Source organism: Phocoena phocoena, chromosome 9 (genome assembly GCF_963924675.1).
Source record: "Phocoena phocoena chromosome 9, mPhoPho1.1, whole genome shotgun sequence".
NCBI classification, from domain to species: Eukaryota; Metazoa; Chordata; class Mammalia; order Artiodactyla; family Phocoenidae; genus Phocoena; species Phocoena phocoena.
Genome location: NC_089227.1, coordinates 43,722,290 through 43,739,723, shown reverse-complemented (window position 1 = coordinate 43,739,723; position 17,434 = coordinate 43,722,290).

Below are 17,434 nucleotides of genomic sequence, written 5' to 3'. Positions count from 1 at the left end.
TGTATGACAGTCTCTAGGTCCATCCATGTTGCTGCAAATGGCATTATTTCATTCTTTTCAATGGTTGAGTAATATTCCATTGTATATATTTACCACATCTTCTTTTTCCATTCATCTGTCTATGGACATTTAGGTTGCTTCCATGTCTTGGCTCTGGTAGTGCTGCAGTGTACATTGGGGTGCATGTATCTTTCTGAAGTATGGTTTTCTCTGGAATATATGCCCAGGAGTGGGATTGCTAGATCATATGGTAATGCTATTTTTAGTTTTTTAAGGAACCTCCATACTGTTCTCCATAGTGATTGTACCAATTTACATTCCTACCAACAGTGTAGGAGGGTTCTCTTTTCTCCACACCCTCTCCAGCATTTATTGTTTGTAGATTTTAAAATTATGTCTCTTCTGGCTTGTGTGAGGTGATAACTCATTGTAGTTTTGATTTGCATGATCTTATTCCTTTCTGAGGAGCCCAGGTTATGGAGGCGGACTGGCTTCCATCCCAGTTCTTCCACTGAGTAAACTTGAATAAACTCTCAAAGCCTTAGTTTTCTCATCTGCAAAAGGAGGATAATAAGGTTATATCTATTTCATTTCTACTTTAAAATCCTCTGCTTGAGACCATCAAATCTCTCCAATATTTAAATGAGGTCTTTTTTCAAGTTACTGCTGTATCTATAGTGAGTTGTGTTGACTCACAGTTCACAAATACCTTTTTGTTTACTAGTTTTGGTGAACTTCCTTGTAACTTTTGAAAAAGAACAATTAGTAACACTGTATTCAAAAATAATCCAAACTCATTAGAAGATTTATCAAATCACACAGAATTTATGACATGAAAGAGTAAATATGTGGGGAAAATCAAATACTGAATGATCAAAATAAAAATAACAACTTGTCGAGTTTACATACATATACATACAGATGTGTTTTTTATGTGTGTGTGTATTTGTGAAGTAGTAATATTTAAACCTTAAATTATCAACAATTGCATAAACATAAAGGGAATAAAATACTATAATTAAAATATTGCCACAATAAGTTAAAAGATTAAAAATAATTTAGATATTGCTTACAAGAAGGGGTAGCTTAAAGTTATGGTAAAGTTGAAAGTAAAATGTAAAAGATACTAACCAAAAGAGGCTAATACAGCTAATATAATAAAAAGTAGATTTTTTTTTCAGGTTTTAGATGAATATTTATTGAAATACAGAATACTTGATATGTCCAAAAAAGGTTAAAAAATAAGACCACAGAAGAGTATTAAAATATGATACTATTATTTTGAGGGAGAAAGAAGGAAGAAAAGAAGGGAGGAAAAGGGAATGGAAAAGAGAAAAATAATGGAATATAAACCTCTGCTGATATTTTATTACACATATCAGAATGGTGACATCGCAAGGGATTTCTTATTTCTGGTTTTGGTTTTGCTTTTCTGTTTTAAAATTCTATCCAAATTTTTGTAATTGAAAAATTATTTAAGACTGAAAAGAATACCCAGAAATCTCTGGGCAGTAGAATTGCAAATATTCTTCATTTTCTTCTTGATACTTCTCTGTATTTTTTCTGTTTTATTACAAAGAAAATGAATTATTTTTGTTGAAAGTGAAAAGTTCTTTTCTACACAAAGAAGATATGGATATCTCATTTTCTTTCATATTTGAGTTTATTTTAATTTAATTTAATTTTTTAACATCGTAATTGGAGTACAATTGCTTTAAAATGGTGTGTTAGTTTCTGCTGTATGATAAAGTGAATCAGCTATACATATACATATACATATATCCCCATATGCCCTCCCTCTTGCATCTCACTCCCACCCTCCCTATCCCAACTCTCTAGGTGGTCACAAAGCACCACGCTGATCTCCCTGTGCTATGCGGCTGCTTCCCACTAGCTATTTTACGTTTGGTAGTATATATAAGACCATGCCACTCTTTCACTTTGTCCCAGCTTACCCTTCCCCCTCCCCGTATCCTCAAGTCCATTCTCTACATCTGCGTTTTTATTCCTGTCCTGCCCCTAGGTTCCTTGGAACCATTTTTTTAGATTCCATATATATGTGTTAGCATACGGTATTTGTTTTTCTCTTTCTGACTTACTTCACTCTGTATGACAGACTCTAGGTCCATCCACCTCACTACAAATAACTCAATTTCATTTCTTTTTATGGCTAATATTCCATTGTACATATGTGCTACATCTTCTTTATCCATTCATCTGTCTATGGACACTTAGGTTGCTTCCATGTCCTGGCTATTGTAAATAGAGCTGCAATGAACATTGTGGTACATGACTCTTTTTGAATTATGGTTTTCTCAGGGTATATGCCCAGTAGTGGGATTGCTGAGTCGTATGGTAGTTCTATTTGTAGTTTTTTAAGGAACCTCCATACTGTTCTCCATAGTGGCTGTATCAATTTGCATTCTCACCAACAGTGTAAGAGTGTTCCCTTTTCTCCACACCCTCTCCAGCATTTATTGTTTGTAGATATTTTGATGATGGCCATTCTGACTGGTGTGAGGTGATACCTCATTGTAGTTTTGATTTGCATTTCTCTAAGGATTAGTGTTGTTGAGCATCCTTTCATGTGTTTGTTGGCAATCTGTATATCTTCTTTGGAGAAATGTCTATTTAGGTCTTCTGCCCATTTTTGGATTGGGTTGTTTGTTTTTTTGATATTGAGCTGCATGAGCTGCTTGTATATTTTGGAGATTAATCCTTTGTCAGTTGCTTCTTTGGCAAATATTTTGTCCCATTCTGAAGGTTGTCTTTTCATTTGCTTTATGGTTTCCTTTAATGTGCAAAAGCTTTGAAGTTTCATTAGGCCCCATTTGTTTATTTTTGTTTTCATTTCCATTTCTCTAGGAGATGGGTCAAAAAGGATCTTGCTGTGATTTATGCCACATAGTGTTCTGCCTGTGTTTTCCTCTAAGAGTTTGATAGTGTCTGTCCTTACATTTAGGTCTTTAATCCATTTTGAGTTTATTTTTGTGTATGGTATTAGGGAGTGTTTTGATTTCATTCTTTTACATGTGGCTGCCCGTTTTTCTCAGCACCACTTATTGGAGAGGCTGTCTTTTCTCAATTGTATATTCTTGCTTTCTTTATCAAAGATAAGGTGACCATATGTGCATGTGTTTATCTCTGGGCTTTCTATCCTGTTCCATTGATCTATATTTCTGGTTTTGTGCCAGGACCATACTGTCTGGATTACTGTAGCTTTTTAGTATAGTCTGAAGTCTGGGGGCCTGATTCCTCCAGCTCCATTTTTCTTTCTCAAGATTGCTTTGGTTATTTGGGGTCTTTTGTGTTTCTATACAAATTGTGAAATTTTTTGTTTTAGTTCTGTGAAAAATGCCAGTGTTAGTTTGATAGGGATGGCATTGAATCTGTAGATTGCTTTGGGAAGTAGAGTCATTTTCACAATGTTGATTCTTCCAACCCAAGAACATGGAATATCTCTCCATCTGTTGGTATCATCTTTAATTTTTCATCAGCATCTTATAGTTTTCTGCATACAGGTCTTTTGTCTCCTTAGGTAGGTTTATTCCTAGATATTTTATTCTTATTGTTGCAATGGAAAATGGGAGTGTTTCCTTAATTTCTCTTTCAGATGTTTCATCATTAGTGTATAGGGTTGTAAGTGATTTCTGTGCATTAATTTTGTATCCTGTAACTTCACCAAATTCATTGATTAGCTCTAGTAGTTTTCTGGTAGCATCTTTAGGATTCTCTATGTATATGTCATGTCATCTGCAAACAGTGACAATTTTAGTTCTTCTTTTATGATTTGGATTCCTTTTCTTTTTCTTCTCTGATTGCTGTGGCTAAAACTTCCAAAACTATGTTGAATAATAGTGGTGAGAGTGGGCAGCCTTGTCTTGTTCCTGATCTTAGTGGAAATGGTTTCAATTTTTCACCATTGCATAGATGCTGGCTGTGAGTTTGTCATATATGGCCTTTATTATGTTGAGGTAAGTTCCCTCAGTGCCTGCCTTCTGGAGGGTTTTTATCATAAATGGGTGTTGAATTTTGTTGAAAGCTTTTTCTACATCTGTTGAGACGATCATATCGTTTTTCTCCTTCAATATGTTAATATGGGTTATCACATTGATTTGCGTATATTGAAGAATCCTTGCATTCCTGGGATAAACCCCACTTGATGATGGTGTATGACCCTTTAAAGTGCTGTTTCTGTTTGCTAGTGTTTTGTTGAGGATTTTTGCATGTATGTGCATTAGTGATATTGGCCTGTAGTTTTTTATTTTTGTGACACCCTTGTCTGGTTTTGGAATCAGGATGATGGTGGCCTCCTAGAGTGAGTTTGGGAGTGTTCCTCCCTCTGCTATATTTTGGAAGAGTTTGAGAAGGATAGATGTTAGCTCTTCTCTAAATATTTGATAGAATTCACTTGTGAAGCCATTTGGTCCTCAGCTTTTGTTTGTTGGAAGATTTTTAATCACAGTTTCAAATTCAATGCTTGTGATTGGTCTGTTTATAGTTTCTACTGCTTCCTGGTTCAGTTTGGGAAGGTTGTGCTTTTCTAAGAATTTGTCCATTTCTTCCAGGTTGTCCATTTTATTGGCATAGAGTTGCTTGTAGTAATCTCTCATGATCGTTTGTGAGATCATGAGATCTTTCACTTTCTGCAGTGTCTGTATTTACTTCTCCTTTTTCATTTCTAGTTCTACCAATTTGAGTCTTCTAGTTCTACCAATTTGAGTCTTTTTTTTTTTTTTTTTTTTGCGGTACACAGGCCTCTCACTGTTGTGGCCTCTCCCATTGCAGAGCACAGGCTCTGGATGTGCAGGTTCAGCAGCCATGGCTCACGGGCTCAGCCGCTCCATGGCATGTGGGATCTTCCTGGACCGGGGCACGAACCCGTGTCCCCTGCATTGGCAGGTGAACGCTCAACCACTGCACCACTAGGGAAGCCCCCTTTTTTTCTTGATTAGTCTGGCTAATGGTTTATCAATTTTGTTTATCTTCTCAAAGAACCAGCTTTTAGTTTTATTGATCTTTGCTCTCATTTCCTTCATTTCTTTTTCATTTGTTTCTGAACTGATCTTTATGATTTCTTTCCTTCTGCTAACTTTGGGTTTTTTTTGTTCTTCTTTCTCTAATTGCTTTAGGTGTAAAGTTAGGTTCTTTATTTGAGATGTTTCTTGTTTCTTGATGTAGGATTTTATTGCTATAAACTTCCCTCTTAGAACTGGTTTTGCTGCATCTCATAGGTTTTGGGCTGTTGTGTTCTCATTGTCATTTTTCTCTAGGTATTTTTTGATTTCCTCTTTGATTTTTTCAGTGATCTCTTGGTTATTTAGGAGTGTATTTTTTAGCCTCCATGTGTTTGCACTTTTTAAATATTTTTTTTCCTGTAATGATATCCAGTCTCATAGCATTGTGGGCAGAAAAGATACTTAATATGATTTCAGTTTTCTTAAATTTACCAAGGCTGGATTTGCGACCCAAGATAAGATCTATCCTGGAGAATGTTCCATGAGCACTTGAGGAGAAGGTGTATCCTGTTGTTTTTGGGTGGAATGTCCTATAAATATCAATTAAGTCCATCTTGTTTAATGTATCATTTAAAGCTTGTGTTTCCTTATTTATTTTCATTATGGATGATCTGTCCATTGGTGAAAGTGGGGTGTTAAAGTCCCCTACTATGATAGTGTTACTGTCAATTTCCCCTTTTATGGCTGTTAGCATTTGCCTTATGTATTGAGGTACTCCTATGTTGGGTGCATAAATATTTACCATTGTTATATCTTCTTCTAGGATTGATCCCTTGATCATTATGTAGTATCCTTCTTTCTCTCTTGTAATAGTCTTTATTTTAAAATCTATTTTGTCTGATATGAAAATTGCTACTCTAGCTTTCTTTAGATTTCCATTTGCATAGAATATCTTTTTCCATCCCCTCATTTTCAGTCTGTATGTGTCCTGAAGTGGGTCTCTTGTAGACAGCATATATATGGGTCTTGTTTTTGTATCCATTCAACCAATCTGTGTCTTTTGGTGGGAGCATTTAATCCATTTACATTTAAGGTAGTTACTGATATGTATGTTCCTATTACCATTAATTGTTTTGGGTTTGTTATTGTAGGTGTTTTCCTTCTCTTGTGTTTCCTTCCTAGAGAAGTTCCTTTAGCATTTGTTGTAAAGCTGGTTTGGTGGTGCTGAATTCTCTTAGCTTTTCCTTGTCTGTAGAGGTTTTAATTTCTCTGTCAAATCTGAATGAGATCCTTGTTGGGTTGAGTAAACTGGGTTGTAGGTTTTTCCCTTTCATCACTTTAAATATGTGCTGACACTCCCTTCTGGCTTTGCAGAGTTTCTGCTGAAAGATCAGCTGTTAACCTTATGGGCATTCCTTTGTTATTTGTTGCTTTTCCCTTAATGCTTTTAATATTTTTTCTTTGTATTTAATTTTTGATAGTTTGATTAATATGTTTCTTGGCATGTTTTTCCTTGGATTTATCCTATATGGGACTCTCTGTGCCTCCTGAGCTTGATTGACTATTTCCTTTCCCATATTAGGGAAGTTTTCAACTATAATCTCTTCAAATATTTTCTCAATCTCTTTTCTTTTTCTCTTCTTCTTCTGGGACCCCTATAATTCAAATGTTGGTGCATTTAATGTTGTCCCAGAGGTCTCTGAGACTGTCCTCAATTCTTTTCATTCTTTTTTCTTTATTCTGCTCTGAAGTAGTTATTTCCACTATTTTATCTTCCAGGTCACTTATCCGTTCTTCTGCTTCAGGTATTCTGCTATCGATTCCTTCTAGAGCATTTTTTATTTCATTTATTGTGTTGTTCATCATTGTTTGTTTGCTCGTTAGTTCTTCTAGGTCCTTTTTAAATGTTTCTTGTATTTTCTCCATTCTGTTTCCAAGATTTTGGATCATCTTTACTATCATTACTCTGAATTCTTTTTCAGGTAGACTGCCTATTTCCTCTTCATTTGTTAGGTCTGGTGGGTTTTTACCTTGCTCCTTCTTCTGTGTGTTTCTCTGTCTTCTTATTTTGCTTAACTTACTGTGTTTGGTGTCTCCTTTTCACAGGCTGCAGGTTCATAGTTCCTGTTCTTTTTGGTGTCTTCCCCCAGTGGCTGAGGCTGGTTCAGTGGGTTGTGTAGACTTCCTGGTGGAGGGGACTGGTGCTTGTGTTGAGGCTGGATCTTGTCTTTCTGGTGGGCAGGACTGTGTCCAGTGGTGTGTTTGAGGTGTCTGTGACCTTATTATGATTTTAGGCAGCCTCTCTGCTAATAGGTGGGGTTGTGTTCCTGTCTTGCAAGTTGTTTGGCATAGGGTGTCTAGCACTGTAGTTTGCTGGTCATTGAGTGGAGCTGGGTCTTAGCATTGAGATGGAAGTCTCTGGGAGAGCTTCTGCTGTTTGATATTACATGGAGCTCGGAGGTTTCTGGTGGACCAATGTCCTGAATTCAGCTTTCCCACCTCAGGCTTGACACCTAGCTGGAGCACTAAGACCCTGTCAGCCACATGGCTCAGAAGAAAAGGGAGAAAAAAAATAAAGTAAAATAAAATAAAGTTTTAAAATAAAATTTTTTTAAATTATTAAATATAAAAAATAAAAAGTAATTTTAAAAAAAGGAAGAAAGAAGAGGACAACCAAACCTAAAGACAAATCCAACAGTGATGATAAGTGCTAAAAACTATACCAAAAGCAAAACAAAAGCGGACAGACGGAACCCTAGGACAAATGGTAAAAGCAAAGTTATACATACAGACAAAAATCACAGAAAGAAGTATACACATACACTGTCACAAAAAGAGATAAAGGAAAAAAAACCCCACATATATAAAAAAAAGGAAGAGAGCAACCAAATCGATAAACAAATCTACCAATGATAATGTCTAAATAGTAAAGTATGATAAACATGAAACTGGAAACAAATTAGATGCAGAAAGCAAACCCCAGGTGTACAGTTGCTCCCAATGTCCACCGCCTCAATTTTGGGATGATTTTTTGTCCAGTTTGTTATTCTACAGATGCAGGGTTCATCCAGTTGATTGTGGAGATTTAATCTGCTGCTCCTGAGGCTGCTGGGAGAAATTTCCCTTTCTCTTGTTTGTTCACAGAGCTCCTGGGGTTCAGCTTTGGATTTGGCCCTGCCTCTGCGTGTAGGTTGCCTGAGGGCATCTGTTCCCTGCCCAGACAGGACAGGGTTAAAGGAGTGGCTGATTAGGGGGCTCTGCTCACTCAGGCCAGGGGGAGAGAGGGGCTCAGAATGCGGGGTGATCCTGCAGGAGCAGAGGCTGGCGTGAGGTTGCACCAGCCTGAGGCGCACCATGTGTTCTCCCGGATAAGTTGTCCTTGTATCATGGGACCCTGGCAGTGGCAGGCTGCACAGGCTCCTGGGAAGGGAGGTGTGGATAGTGACCTGTGTTTGCATACAGGCTTCTTGGTGGCTGTAGCAGCAGCCTTAGCGTTTCATGTCCATTGATGGTTCTGCGCTGATATCCACAGCTCGTGCCTGTCTCTGGAGCTCATTTAGGCAGTGCTCTGAATTGCCTCTTCTCGTGCACCCCGAAACAATGGTCTCTTTCCTCTTAGCCAGTTCCAGACTGTTCCCTGGACTCCCTCCTGTTTAGCTGTGGCACACTAACCCCCTTCAGGTTTTGTTCACGCAGCCAACCCCAGTCCTCTTCCTGGGATCTGACCTCCAAAGCCAGAACCTCAGCTCCCAGCCCTGGCAGGTGAGCATACAAGCCGCTCGGGCTAGTGAGTGCTGTTTGGCACCGACGGAAAACTCTCCACTTTGCACCCCTGTTGCTGTTCTCTCCTCCATGGCTCCGAACCGTCCCCCCCGCCCACCCGCCGTTTCCACCAGTGAAGGGGCTTCCTAGTGTGTGGAAACTTTTCCTCCTTCACAGCTCTCTCCCAGTGGTGCAGGTCCCATCCATATTCTTTTGTCTCTGTTCTTTTTTTTTTTTTCTTTTGCCCTACCGAGGTACGTGGGGAGTTTCTTGCCTTTTGGGAAGTCTGAGGTCTTCTGCCAGCATTCAGTAGGTGGTTCTGTAGGAGTTGTTCCACATGTAGATGTATTTTTGATGTATTTGTTGGGTGGAAGGTGATCTCCACGTCTTACTCCTCTGCCTTCTTGAAGGTCCCCCCTAAAATGTAGATTTTAAGGACACATTCTAGAGGTAGAGGGTTAATTTAAGACAGTATATCAGGAAGACATATTATTCTATATTTGTATGTATCTAATAACATATCTTCAAAGCATATGAAGCAGTAACATAGAGAGAACTTCCTAATTCCATAGTCTGAGATTTGGATGTGTTTCTTTGAATAAATAATAGAATAAACAGACAAAAGATAAGTGTGTAGAAGATTTTAAGTATGTAGAAGATTTCAAGAATGTAACAAATAAGTATATAATTAATACAAGTTTGTATAATATATGTAAGCTTACTTGTATATATTATACAAACATATATAAATATACACAGAAACACAAAAAAATGTGTGTAATGTTATATAACTAATAATTGCAAAACATGTCATCTTTCAAGGGCACTTGGAAAATTTGTCAAATTTGCCAAATTTTGGAATTTGGAAAATTCCCCAAATTTCCAGTTCCAAAATTGACCACATAATGCTGCATATGACAAGCTTTAACAAATCTTAGGATTTGAAATATTACAAACTGATTTCTGGCATTGATATTAAACTAGAACTTAACAGAAAGATACATTGAAAATTTTAAATTAAGTAACTTTTCTAAAAAATCTGGGTAAAGAAATATCATAATAAATTTAATAAAATATTTTAATATCGGGATAATGAAAAGATACCACTTTAGAACTTGTGGGATGCAGCAAATCAGGGCTAATAGGAAAACTTACAGCTTTAAATATATTAAAAACAAGATTAAATATAAGTACTGATCCATTGATTCCATACATTAGAAAAAGAACAGTCAATTAAATCTAAAGAAATTAGAAGGAAGAAAAATAATAAAGCTGTTGCAAAGATCAATAAAATAATAAGCAAACCTAACAGTAGAGAGGATCAGCAAAGCCAATAGTTAATTCTTTATAAAGATAAATAAAATTAGTACAGTTCTAGCAAGCTAGGTGGAGGGCAGTGGAGGGTGGTGGAGGGAGGGGAGATAGGGAGGGAGAGGGAAATAGGGAGGGAGAGGGAAGAGGTATAAAATTTCAACATTAGTATCAGTAATGAAAAATTAATATACTTAGAAATTCTACAGACTTTCTAATGATTATTAGGGAATATTATGAACATTGTGCTATTAAAACTGAAAATTTAGTAATGAGAGAGCTCTTAGAAAAATAATCAAAACTAACAAAATAATAAGTAGCAGATGTATTAAAGAAACACTGCATAATTTTAAAACTTGCCACAAAGAAAACTTTTAGGCTCAGGTGACTTTCCTGGTGAAATATTTCTTCCAATAGTTTTTAGGAAGAAATGATATCAATTCTATACAGTCTCTTCCAAAAATAGAAGAAGAGTGAACACCAACATGTCAGTATAATCTTGATAATAAAATTTGACAAGGGCTTTAAAAAAAAAAAAGGGAAAATTACATACCAAACTCTTCATGAACATATATGCAAAAATCTTTAACACAATATTAGCAAACTGAGCGCTGGTGGCATATGAAAAGGATATTATATCCAGGAATGCAAACTTCTGACAGTTTGATGGATTCAGTACATCAAGAGAATAATAGATGCAGAACAGTCACTTGATAATTTCTTTACCGAATCATGATAATAACTTGGAAAATTAGGAGTAGAAAAGAATTTTCTTAATCTGATAAAGAGTATACACAAAAGCTAAAGCAAAAATCATATTTAATTGTGGAATCTTGATGTTAAATCAGACTTAATTAAATGTCAGAATATAGTATATTCTTGGATTGGAAGTCTCCATGTTATACAAGTGTCAGTTCTCCTTAAAGTGATTCATAGATTTAATGCAATTCTAACCAAAACCTCAAACTCTCAACATTTTTTCTTTTGGCAAAATTGAGGAGATTAGTCTAGAGTTGATATGGTTGCACATGTGAAAATAGCCAAGGCAAACTGGACAAAGATCAAAGCTCTAGGACCTAAAACAAGTTATCAGGACTTGTTAAGTTCTATTAATCAAAAATTATTTTATTCATGCAAGGAGAGAAAAATAGATCAATTTACCAGAAAGCTATGCAGAATAAAGAACCACATGTACACAAACACTTGATTTATGACAAGGGCAGAATTTAACAGCAGCAGGCAAAGGATAGGCTTTTCCATAAGTGCTGGTGAGACAATTGAAAATGTATATGAAAAGCCTTCTAAAACTAATCACAAGAGAGCAGGCATATTCATGGCCTTTGGATATACAAATATTTATTAAATAGGACAAAAAAAACCCCTGATAAACAGTACGGAAAGGAAAGCTATGTTACACTTTATAAAAATAAATTTTTTTCACCCAAAGTCCCCATTATGTGGTAAAAATAAAAAATCCAGAGATTCAAGGAGATTGTACAATATTATTGTATAATGGAAAAATTGAGCTCTTATCTAGAATATATAATGGTCTGTTATAAGTCAAGAAGGAAAAAAAAAGGGCAAAATACTTGAACTAGGTACGTAACAAAAGAGGTTAGTCAAATGGTCAAAATAACATATGAAAAGAACCTCAACTTTATTAGTTCTCAAATTAAGGTAAATTAAATCCATGAGCTCCAACTGCACATCTCGCATAATGGCTGAAACTAAAGACTGGTATTACTCAGGACTGGCAAGGTAGTGGGGGTAATAGAAAGTCTCATGCTTGCTGGTGGGAGTGCAGATTGGTACAACCACTTTGGAGAACTGACAGTATCTTATAAAGCTGAACCTAGCCAAACCCTATGACTCAGTATTAACACATCTGGGTAAATAACCATCAGAAAGGCATACTCATGTTTATTAAAATTAAAAAAAGAATGTTCACACCATTAATAGTAATAGAAACTGGAATCTACCCCAATGTTCACCAAAGGTAAGATGGATAAATACATTGAGATATATTAATATAATGGAATACTGTATAGCAATGGATGTGAATGAATTAACTTCTACACCAATAGAAAGGTCATATCTCACAAACAACATTTAGTGAAAGAAGGCTGAAACAAAAGTGTACAAACTGTATTATTCCATATAAATAAAATTCAAACCTTGGCAGGAGAAATCTCTTGTGTTAGGGATCAGGAAACAAATTATTGCAGTGGTGAAGAGGTCATGTCTGAGAGGGGCACGAAGGACTTTTTGACTTGATAGTAGTGCTCTGTTTCTTGGCTGGGAAGAGTTAGGTGGGTGTATTCACCCTATGTACATTCATTGAGCAGTACCTGTAAGCTGTGTGTGCTTTTCTATATAAATGTTGTACTTGAATATAGACCTTTATTAATAATTTTGGTAATGCCTATAATTTGTAATATTTAGAGTTATAGAGAATTGTGGGGAAAAAACTCTTAAGCAAGGAAAAAATAAAAAAGCAAGATGGTACAATAAAAGATGGATTTTGGGAACAGGCAGTTTTGAGTTTGAATCCTAAATTTACTGCTTACTAGCATTATGTCCTTGAATACATTAATTTATCTAATGCTGAGCTTCTAAAAAAAGGCTTTAAGGAATGTATGTATCAGTTGACCTAGAGCTTTTTCTTTTCCTAAAACTTTTTGTGTTTAGCACTACTTAAAGAGTAAAGCCACTGTAATCCCAGGATGGCCTACTGCCAGTAGATGTGGCTTTGGTGGTTACTATATATCTCTGCTTCACTCATTTGGAAAAAGGCAATTTAGAAAAAGTATAAGGCACTTCTTATACCAAAGCCATAACTACTTTGCTTTGCAACCCTTTCTCGTTCATGGCTAGCCACCTAGACACGCTAAAACATAGCAGCAGTAAACAGACTAATCGTTCTCCTATACTGAAGCCTCACACAGGAAACTCACTCGTCTCATCTGTGCCAAAAGCAAATACCTTCACAGTCCTCCCTGCTTTGCCTTTTAGGTGACTCAGAACACCTGGTTGCCAGTTGCTAGCTGATGATAATTAGCTTTCAATTATCACCAGTTACATTTTCACCTGTTCAATTTGCAAATTCCTGAATTTTTTGGCCCGTCCTATTAACAAGTTCTGATCTCTTCTGTCTTCAGTACACCTGCTCTATGAGAGTGGGGAAACAGTACTCCCACTGGGGAATTACCCCTTCATCTGCCATCCTGTCCAGTTTTATCCATCTGGTGTTAGATGGATACATGCTCTACAAAGAGTCATTTGGAGAGACCCAAGTTCTTAGTCTCAGTCTCTTATGTGCTCTCCTGCTTTTCTGGAATTGTTTCTGTGGTTTTTCTTACTTTGTTAAAAAACTAACCAAGTAATCCTTTTTCTGTAAATTAGTTTTCTTAAAAAATAAAATAGCCAGACAATATAAGGAAAAGCAAATTTTTAACATTGTGGGGGTCTCCTAAATTTGATAATGGATTAAGAATCAGTAAACCAGGGTATAAAAAGAAGTTAAAGGAGATAACAGAGTAAGATTTTTAAGAACAAAAGCTATCCTAGTGAAATTTGGTGGTGGTTATATTTGAAGACATGTCAATTAAACAGAATGTATCCATTAAATGTCTGATAGGTAGTCTTAGAATTAACATAAATTAAAGTGGAATCCTCTAAATAATATAACATCATACAGAAGGCAGTATCACAATATAGGATATTAAACCTGGGATTAAGTGGACCCATAACATTGATATATGCATTAAATAATGTGAACAGAGCTCGTCTATAAGGAATTTTAAAATGACATGAAAAATGCTGCTCAAAGAAAATAATTTACTTGAATCATATAGTTTACATTCTATTTAAAAATCATTGTTTAAATTAAAATACAATAGCAAAACTATGACATTAAAAGTTTTGAAAAGAAAGAACACATAGCACCTTTCTGTAACATAGATATTTTACCTTGCATGTTTTTCATTTTTACCAACATATATTTTACATCATTGTAGTTACAGTTAATAATAAGTATTATGCTTTTAATCTACAGTGTGTTTAATGTTTGTCCATGTTTCCATAGATTTCATTACTTTAATGATTGCAGATTAGTTCATCAAAATGATATATTACAATCTACTAAGTCATTTGCTTTTTTGGGGACATTTGTTTTGCATCTAATTCTTAAATTATTTTGAGTAACACTGCAATGGACATTCTTGTCTTTTTATAACTTTTAGTATATTTGTGGGGAATTATGTGTCAAAGGGTATGTTTCAACTCTTATGTCTTGATATATTGCCAAATTGCCTTTCCATACTGCTTATCAATTTGTGTTTTCCACTTCCAAATTTGCATTACTTGAATAGTAATGTTTTTAACTCCTTTTACATTTTTGTCAGAAAGAATATATTTTTGCGTTTTTAATATTGGAAAAATTTCAGCTTAATGAAAAAACCTATAAAAACAGGAAATTGCAGAGAAAAACAAAACCAACATTACCATGATCCTATTGCCCAGAAAATTCTTTAATATTTTAGAATATATTATTTCAGTCTTTTATTGGAAAATATTTTTAAAATCCATTATAATGCTGATATTTTGGAACAGTGAACAATAACTACTTCATAGTCTAGTTTCCCCAATTACATTTTGATTTTTTTAGGTTTAAGCATCATACCCTATATTTATTTTGAATCTATACAGTACAAATCATAGTTCTATCATATGAAAGATACCAAAATTTATGAAAAATTGTTGAGGTCCACTTTTTTCTGGGAGTCGGAATTCACATTTGTTGGAACTGTAGACTTTAATATTTTGTTTGTGCTATCTCTCAAATATGACTTATTTATATATATATATCCATTCACTCAAGGGACATTTATTAAGTAGTTAGTAAAACACAAATAAGGACCTGGTCATTCTGTGAAGATGGGCCATAGGCTAGTCAGAAAAGACTTTACTGCAAGAGAAACTTCACCTGAATATTGAACGACAAGTAGGTCTTAAAGAGGCTCAGGCAGGCAAGAGGAGGAACAGTATTTCAGAAGAAGGCACAATACGATTAAAGATTCAAACATGTAAGAGAACCATGATACTGACAGTAGCTTTATATGAGGAAGTAGTGTTAAGGAAGGAGATGGAGAAGTAAGGACGCACCATAGCAGAGTGGGCATGGTGTGTCATGAGAAGGATAGTTACCTAAGACATTGCAAAGCAGGTATCGATGTAGTAATAGAAAAATACGTAACTATATGCAATTAAGTAAGTTAGATATTCATTACATCAAATATCAAATTTCCTATATCCCAAAAACATGTTTCATCTAAACTAGTCTAAACAAGTATATATGGGAATTACTTCTTAAATACTACAAAGTCATTGTTTACGTATGCTCACAATCTAAACAATGGAAGCAATATGTTTCATGGACATCTCATGGTAAATATGTGAAAAGGGAATTTTTGGCTTCATCTCAACTAAAATGTAAGCTTCAACTCTCTAACCATCAATAAATACTACCACATCTCTTAAACCTCAGGTTCTAACTGTGAATATATAATGCTAGGTGACAACCTATTCCCATATAGACCCTTTTACCTTGAAACTAACCCTCTGATTATTTTTTAAAATGGCAGTAAAAATAAAGAAAATAAAAAAGATAGACTTTTTTACTCAGGGATGATAACCTGAGCTGCCATGGCTGGTCAGAGACTGAAAATATACTCAGTACATGGTCAGAAATTTTAAGTGAAGTAGGTTTGTTGGACCAAAAGATGTGGCTCTGAGTACGTATCAAAATATACACAAATGATGTCATTTGACCCACCACAAGCATTAACGCTGATTCTGAATGATGAAGAGCAAATATAATGGAATTCAGTGCATTCCATTTGTATTTAAGCATTTTGTGAATATTACAAACAGCATGTCTAAGGCCTCTGTAGGGTCCCTCCATCAAGATTTCACTCATTTTAGCTGCCAGGATATGTCTTGTACCAGGCACTATATGGTAATACTACACCTTTCTCATCCTTCAGACTTCTTCAGGAAATCTGTGCAGGATAGAGACGAATTTATAGTAATTACTAAATTTTTAAAATCGATCTTGGTTTCTAAGCCTCAGATGTGAAAATCTGAGTTTGTAATTGATTTCGTTCCTTAATTCCCATTCTGTTTTTTCCAGATTTGGGGATGTTCATTCTCATTGCAGAATTGTAGTCTCTGGATTTTTATGCACTTGTACCCCACTGAAGTTTTTCATTATAAATACTAAGAAATGTAGTCAACAAGAAGAGTTTATAGAACCTTAAAGATCTGACATATATCCGTGAGTTTGCTATCTCTATTTATTTGGATAGTCAGAAACTGCTCACATTGATAAGCAACTTGTATATGGACTGCTGACTTCAGTGGTTCACTGATTCTATGATTTATATTTGTGCAATTTGGCACCTATCATGTAGAAAAAGTACTCTATTCTTAAATTATCTTGGACGTTTAAAGTGATATATTTTAAATCTTTATTCATCTGATGAGAATTAAGTGTATTGACTGTTTTTATTCTTATGGTTATCATACTCCTTTTGAAATGAAATTGTTATGAAAGGCATATAATTTCTATCATTTACATGTGGAGATAGGGTGAGGAAACCACCCCCCCTGGAAAATCTAGGTCTTTTCCTCACTTCCACTATGGCTTCTTATTTCCTGATAATTGATGAGTTTATATAAACCACCTGTACTTGTTGCTCTCTAAAAAAACAAAAAAACAAAACCCTTGAGCCGAAGTAACATCTAAATGTTGAATAGCAAGGAATCAATGATTAAAATTATAGTATTTCCATGCTGTGGAATACAACCCACATATTGTAAATGTTGGAGAATATTTAATAAAGTGTGGCTTTCAGATGTTTCCTTTTAACTGAACCCAAACAGGATACACATATGTCAAAATCAAATAGATTAAAACCAGTAATCCGGATAAAATGTTAAAAAGCAGAGAAAAAAGATACATGTATCACAAGGGAATAAGCATAAGGGAAATAAAATATTTTTTACCAGAAACTGTACAAGACCCAAGGCAATGGAATGACATCATTAAAGTGTTCAAAGGGAAAAAATAACTGTCAATTTAGAGTTCCATCAAAAATTCTTTCAAAAATACAGTATAAATAAGGACTTTGAACTCTTTTTAGGAAATTAAGACTTTGTTTTTAGAGAAGTTTTAGGTTCACAGCAAAATTGAGGGGGATATGGAGATTTCCCATATACTCCCACCCCTTCTCCCCCAGTCTCCCCATTCCCAACCTCCCCCACCAGAGTGGTACGTTTGTTACAATTGATGTACTTACATTAACACATCATAATCACCTGAAGTCCATAGTCTACCGTGGTTT